Source organism: Pollicipes pollicipes, unplaced genomic scaffold (assembly GCF_011947565.3).
Source record: "Pollicipes pollicipes isolate AB1234 unplaced genomic scaffold, Ppol_2.1 Scaffold_7261;HRSCAF=8764_pilon_pilon_pilon, whole genome shotgun sequence".
Lineage (NCBI taxonomy): Eukaryota > Metazoa > Arthropoda > Thecostraca > Pollicipedomorpha > Pollicipedidae > Pollicipes > Pollicipes pollicipes.
In genome coordinates this window covers 43271512-43278119 of record NW_023597054.1, presented here as the reverse complement: position 1 = coordinate 43278119, position 6608 = coordinate 43271512, and the positions used below count along the sequence as shown (strand labels likewise).

At 52.9% G+C, this 6608-nt stretch overlaps 1 long non-coding RNA gene across 1 annotated transcript; it reads right to left on the bottom strand.

Annotated features, from left to right (window-relative positions):
- Nucleotides 1–2021: 2021 nt before the first annotated feature.
- Nucleotides 2022–5493, bottom strand: LOC119112619 (uncharacterized). Its single transcript, XR_005095755.1, has 3 exons — nucleotides 5386–5493; nucleotides 2972–3086; nucleotides 2022–2327 (listed from the first exon to the last, which is right to left on the bottom strand). It is a non-coding gene; the product is annotated as an uncharacterized LOC119112619 (long non-coding RNA).
- Nucleotides 5494–6608: the final 1115 nt, after the last annotated feature.

The window sequence follows — 6608 nt, the reverse complement described above, 5'->3', positions numbered from 1 at the left end:
GCGGCCCCGGCCGGCTGCCACCACCGCCGCGCCTGCCAGGGACGGGCGGCGGCGGCGTCACCCCGCGGCACGCAGACGTGTCGTGGGTCGGCCACGGATAGCGGGCGGCCCGCCAGCCCACCGCTAGCCGCTGGCGCCCCGACAGAACTGCTGGTACCGTTCGCAACGTAATAGCGGCGAGGCGCTCCGGGCTGGCTGCTGAGAGCGAGCCGTAAAGTGGCGACAGCGCAGGCCAATGCACGTGAACTATAGCACACGACACCCAGTTGTAAGGCAACTAAAACAATTGCCTTCGAGAGAAAGCGAGGGAGGAAAGAAGATCAACACCATTGCGTCACATCCTGCGATCTCCTGGCAAAGCCTATTCATCCGACTTCTACCGAAACTGCATCGTGCACTGTGCTGTTGGTGTAGTGTCCGACGTCGGGCCGGCCCCACCTGCCGGGGTCGGCGTGTCGGGCCGCCGGTGGCCGGGGTCCAACGTCAGCGCCGTCAGGTCGGGCTCGGTCGGTGGCGACGGCGGCCTGCGGCGGCGCTCAGGGACCGGCGGCGAGCGGGACGACACGCGCACGCCGGCCGACCGCGGCGCGTCGGATGGGGGCCGGGGCGACCCTGCCGACACCGCCGCCCCGTCACCTACAGTGCAGGCAGTCCAGGAGCTGGCCAAGTACAGAACGGCAGGCGCACGACACATGCAGAGTCACATGACGGAAGTCACGCCGACGGAGCGGCGATCCTGGCCTGGTGGCAGGCAGTTATATGGAAGCCAACTGCGAATTGTACAGAAACACAACACAGAGATGATTATGCTAAGAGTGTATGGTATGACAAGACACACCCTGTTGCATTTTATCACTTCATGCACTCCGTTAAGCATTGGGCATTTCGAGCGTCAATGAACCAACAGGAACTGCAATCACTCACCCTTGTTGTTTTCTAGTACAATCAGGCCAGGTGTGACATGCTTTCCGTCGTCTCTCTCGGCCCCACAACCGGCGGCCGCCGCGGTGACGCACACCTCCGCGTCCAGTGTTCTGTCCCGGTCTGAGCGGCGTGGCACCTCCGCGTCCCGTGCCTTGTCCCGGTCTGAGCGGCGTGGCACCTCCGCGTCCAGTGCCTTGTCCCGGTCTGAGAGACGTGGCAACTCCGCGTCCAGTGTCCTGTCCCGGTCCGAGCGGCGTGCCACTGGTTGCTGCTTCGCATCCTTGCCGTCCTTCTCCGCCTGCTTCTCCGCGACTGGCTTTCGCTCCTTGGCTTCCGGCGGTGCGCTACTGCCGTGCGTTACCGGAGCGCGTGACCTAGTCGGCCGGCCGTCCTCAGCGCCGACACCGGCACCGTCGACACCGCCCAGCCGGCTCTCCTCAGCGCCGACACTGTCGCGGTGAACCCGGCCCGGGCGAGTGTCCTCAGCGCCGCCACTGCTGCGATGAACCCGGCCCGGCCGACTGCCCGCAGCCGCGCTCTCGGGCGCCCTCCCCGTGTTCCGTCCGTTACGGTCGACCCTGTTCAGCCGCCCGTCCTCGGTCCCGACATCATCCCCCGGCATCCTGGTGGCCGTTCGACGGCCGCGATCCGTTCTGTTCACGAACACAATGCTGTCCTTAATGCCGCTGCCGCCTTCCGACGCTCGCCCTGTTACCTGACCGCTACGACCGGCCCTGTTCGCTCGGCTGTCCTCTGACCCAGCGACACCTTCCGTAGGTCCCCGTTCGACCGCCCTTCCGGCCCCACCCCGCCCATCGGCCGTCCTGACCAGCCGATCGGCCTCGGCCCCGTCCCGCTCCGGCGGCCTCCCAGCCTTCTTAGGCTCGTCGGCGCGGCTCGTCGGTGCGGCCTCCTCCTGCCGGAGCGCGCGCGGCACATACACAGCGGCAGCGGCCCGCTCTCGGCGCGCGCCCACCGCCGGCTCGGCCGCCGGGGGCTCTGAACGGCGGCGCGCGCGGTCCGGTGGTTCGCCAGTCGCTGCGGCCGCCGTCACGTCCCGCCGGACCGCCGCCCGGGCCGCGCGCCGCTCCCTGTGACGGATAGCCGTTGGCGGCGGGATCCGGCTCCTGGCGCGGCGGTCGCTGGGGCTGGGCACGCGGCGCGCTCTTCGGTCGCCGCTGCGGCTCGGCGGGCGGCGGGACCTCCTCCGGCGACGCGCCGCTCGTCTCCAAGCCAGGACTTGGCCGCCCGGGCCTCACTCAGACGCGCCTTAGGCCTGTAGATGGCCATGTCGGGGCGCTTCGTCTTCCGCACGCGCTCGTTGACGGCCGACATGTCGGCGTGGTTGACTTCCTCACGCGTGGTGCCGCTATCTGACGAGCTGTTGTCCTCCCTCACTTCGCCTGATACAGAGGACAATGTCAGCGAGCCAGGCGTGAATTGACGCAAATATGTCTGATCAACAAGAGAGGTAGAGATATGATGACAAAAAAGGAAACAAGAAACACAATAACTGAAGTCATGTCAATTGGGACTAATGGCATTGGCTTCCTCATGTCACATCGCCATGTTGTGGTTTGTTTTTACTCACACTGCCAAACAGAGGCCAAATAGGAATGTTCTGACAGGCTATGAGGGGAAAGGTTTAACTACTGTGCTTTTATCCCCACTTCCTGTGTTCAACCCTTCTAAGGGGCTACTTGTACCATGTAAAGGCTGTCCATATCACCCAGGTAGGAGCTCAAACCTACACCTGACAACTTCACATTCAAACCAACAGGCCCAGGTGGCTGTGTCACTGTGACAAGAACTTGCTTCTACCACCATCACCACTTGTGTGAACAAGCCTACAGCTGGCATCCATCATATGCATGCAACATCCAGTGTATCTATGCCATGTCTCAGTACCTAGTCTGAAATGCCCTGAGCATGGTTCATGCACATGTGCAGTGCCAACCTAAAACATTTGTATTAGGGCAGTGTGCAGGTAATCTCCACCAGGGCTAGGAGTAAACTTAGAGGATGTCAGTGCCAGGTTTCTACCTACCCATATTGGCAGCAATGGTCTGGAGTTCGTTGTAAGACACACTGACTACTCGAATCCTGTTCAAATCATATTGTTGATCCATAACAGTGCTGGGTGCCACAGTCATGAGCACTCCCTGCAATAGTGTATCCATCTTAGAATCCATGAACACAAAATGACAGTGAACATTAATTGGGAGACATGATGTTGCTTGCAAACACTTCAAAAAGCCATCATAGCTGTCTTCAGGAACCCCAGGATGGAAGGGTAACAAAATCAGTATTTTGCATAAATTACTGATTTACAGAATTGACAATGCAAAACATTCACATAACATATTATGACTTCACCTAGGCATGGTCCTCTAATAACTTAGGATGCATTACTTAGGAAAATAATGCAAATGTTGACAGACCATGTTTTCCACACAATTTTCCCAACATACTGTTTAAGCATTTTAATAAAATTTCTAAATTGTTATCACCTGTTCACTGTTGCAATTAGTTTGTCATAGACAATGCTCTCTGAGAAAACAACAAACAACTGAACATAAACATTTCATGGATGTAGTGTGATACCCTGATGAATACTAGGAAAATTTCAACATGCACATAATGCACATATTTGCTGTTCAAAGGACCTTATGACAGAAATATTGTTTTAAGATGATGAAGCGAGCATCAAAAATGACCTTAGGACCTGGTAGCTGCCCCTTAGCACATGGACATTTTGCTGTCCTTTCATCCAATTATAGTGACCTTGTTACAGGAAACCCAGAGATGACACTGCAAAACCCAAGCAGGGTAGCACCTCTATGCCCATGCCATTGACTTCTAACCCAGATGGAAAGGTATCCAAAGCACAGATTAAAGACCTCCCAATTCCATAGAGAAAAGCATCCCTAATCCTACCCAAAAATGTGTCCCAAGCTTAAAAATACCAGGTGCCACTGGTAACTCATTATGCTCCAATCCTGCAGACATATGTCTGGATCCTAAGGGCAGAGCCAGGATCCTGTAGGTTTCCATGTTTATGAGAGCTAAGCATTGTATGCTAGGATGTTCTAAGGGGCTCCAGGTCAGGCTGCCAGAAATTCACCTACTTCCCAGGATACCTGCACCACATCAGCAAGCTGTGCATGTATGTGTGCCAAACTCAGAGGTCAAATTGGGCTAAATTTTTTATTCATTTTTGTGTAAAAATTATCTTAAGTGTCTCTGCCTGAAATTACCTTCACAACATCACACTTGCATAAAATGATGGCTGACTATATGCCGACATTTGTAGCAACAGTTCTCCTAAGTCTGGGCATTTAGATCCAAGGCATACATTCACTGACATTTTTATTGCAATGTCACTGCTCAATGACAAGCTTAGTGTAACAGGCACTTCTCGCAGTCTGGGCTCCAGGCGCATGTCGGCCTTAGTAAATGGATGCTTTGAAGTCCCTATAGAGAGATACTCCCAAGCCTATGCAAACATCATCACAGTCAGGAAAGAGCGGCAATCCCAGTATTTATAATATGTAATCCATTCATGACAGATGTGAATCTATACATTGTCCTTTAACTGGTATGCACTCAGAATGGACATGTCTGACTTAGGATGTAAATAGCTGATATTGCACCAATGCACATCTCAGGTACTTGCAGCAAATACTTTTCCCAAATTTATAATTTGCTACATGTAAATGTGGTAGTTAATAACACAGACCATTATTTACCACCCATCTGAAGCAATCATTTTAATTCCAGTCACACAGCAACAAACACTGGACATTTTGCCAATGTGACATCAAAAGCTGCCCAGAAAGCATGGCAGACATGCAAATATAATGTCTGGGGCAAACAGAATCCTGCCTCTTAAAGAGTAGTGAGCTACAACATTTTAAACAGCCATTTTAACCTTAGCTATTTCCAAAAATTATTTATCATATAGATTCAGATGCTGCCAGCTTGAGATTTTACCACCTTTTGGTTATAAAACATTGTATCATGCCCTCAATGCTTCAATTCAGTAAGCCCTCTCACAAGCTTTTAAAAGGCCATCCCAAATTGGAAGTTGCATCCCACCTCTTTTTTATTTCTACAAATTAACCACAAATGAGCAAAAAGGAGTGCCTGCCCAGTGCACTTCTGCCCCAAGATCTTGTTGAAAACTGCCATGGTTTGCAGAATATCATTGAAAAGTAAGCATGCCCCCATGTGCATGTCTACCACTCCAAAAAAACATTGAAAAGGAACTAGGTAACACTTGGAAAAATCATTTTTGCATACTTTCTCGGGGTACATTTACGCATTTCCCAGCGAAGGCTATTTTGACGCTAGTTCGAGTCAGGTTTACGAGCGGAATTGATATCACGAGGCAACTTCAAACACAATCCTCTTTATCCGCCGTCTGCTCCATACGAACCAACCAAAGCCCGCCTCAATTACCCTGCCACAAATACCGATGGGCAGGCAATGGACATTCCAATTTACACACACGCGCCGCGCGCGAGCTCAAACTCCGATACACAAGGTAGGCATAAATACTGTGGAGTGAGCACTAAAGTACTGTCAGTGCCTCAGCATTTGCCGTTTGCCATTTCGCTTGCCATACGCGTTTAAGTGTCTGACGAGCAAACAGCAAGGCAACTAGATGTCGGAGGCCGTCCATAAATGATGACAAACTTTTCTCCTATGGTCTTTCACTGCTAGTGCTGGGCGAAAGACCCTTCTCCCCGGTTACGCTGCGGTAACACAAAAGGTTACGTCCGATGGGCCCGATGGCTCTGGGGTGCGGGACAAAGACGGGTTTACTGTTCATCACGGCAGGAACCTTACGGTATCTCGCTTTAGCTTCAACTGTGTTTTTATGGATATTTCAACATAATTTGCAACCACGCCCCAGCGCAACATTACGGTACCCACCCCCGTCCCCCTGCCATGCTTCGGTTGCTCTCAATCACCTTCCCCCGCCCACCCTTTCAGCGAAACAAAACTTTGGGACCTCTCATGCTCATTGGTGTGCGTTTTACCGTGACAAAATTGACAAATCAACCGCTAAAAGCGCTGTCTTGCAATTCTGTTCAATCCCATCACGCCCATATGAACGCATCAAGTAACTGGCAGAATGCACTGTCATACAGCATCTTGAGACATCCCCTGGCCTGGCCTATTTTGTGATTTGTGTAAGGGATCGTCTAGGAGTAGCCATAATAGTAATGCGGCACTTTGTCATGGCTATACAGCCGGGAATGATGGATTGGTCAGAGCCGCACAAATGAAACTGTGGCGCCCCTGCCACGCACACGATACATTTGGGACCAGACGACACTGGGTTCCTGTCCCGGACTCCGTATTCTGCTGGCACATTTCCAACCCAGTCTCCTGCATGTGGCCAATGCAGACGCTATCGCTCCAAGAGGGCGTGGCGACGTGCGTAGCCTTCTCCCAAAAAGGACCAACACTACTCTAAACACGTCCGACTCCCACGCTGGGGAGCCTGGGCTCAAATCCCTCTTATGTCATGTCCCCTGAGCGTTAATATGGCCAATACAACGGCTGGCGCTCCATGAAAGGGGCGTGCCGATGTGCGTGGCGCTCTGCTTCAAAAAATGTCAGCGTCACAAAGAAGGACGTGGTCTGCCAGCAGTAACAGACTACGAGTTGAGTGC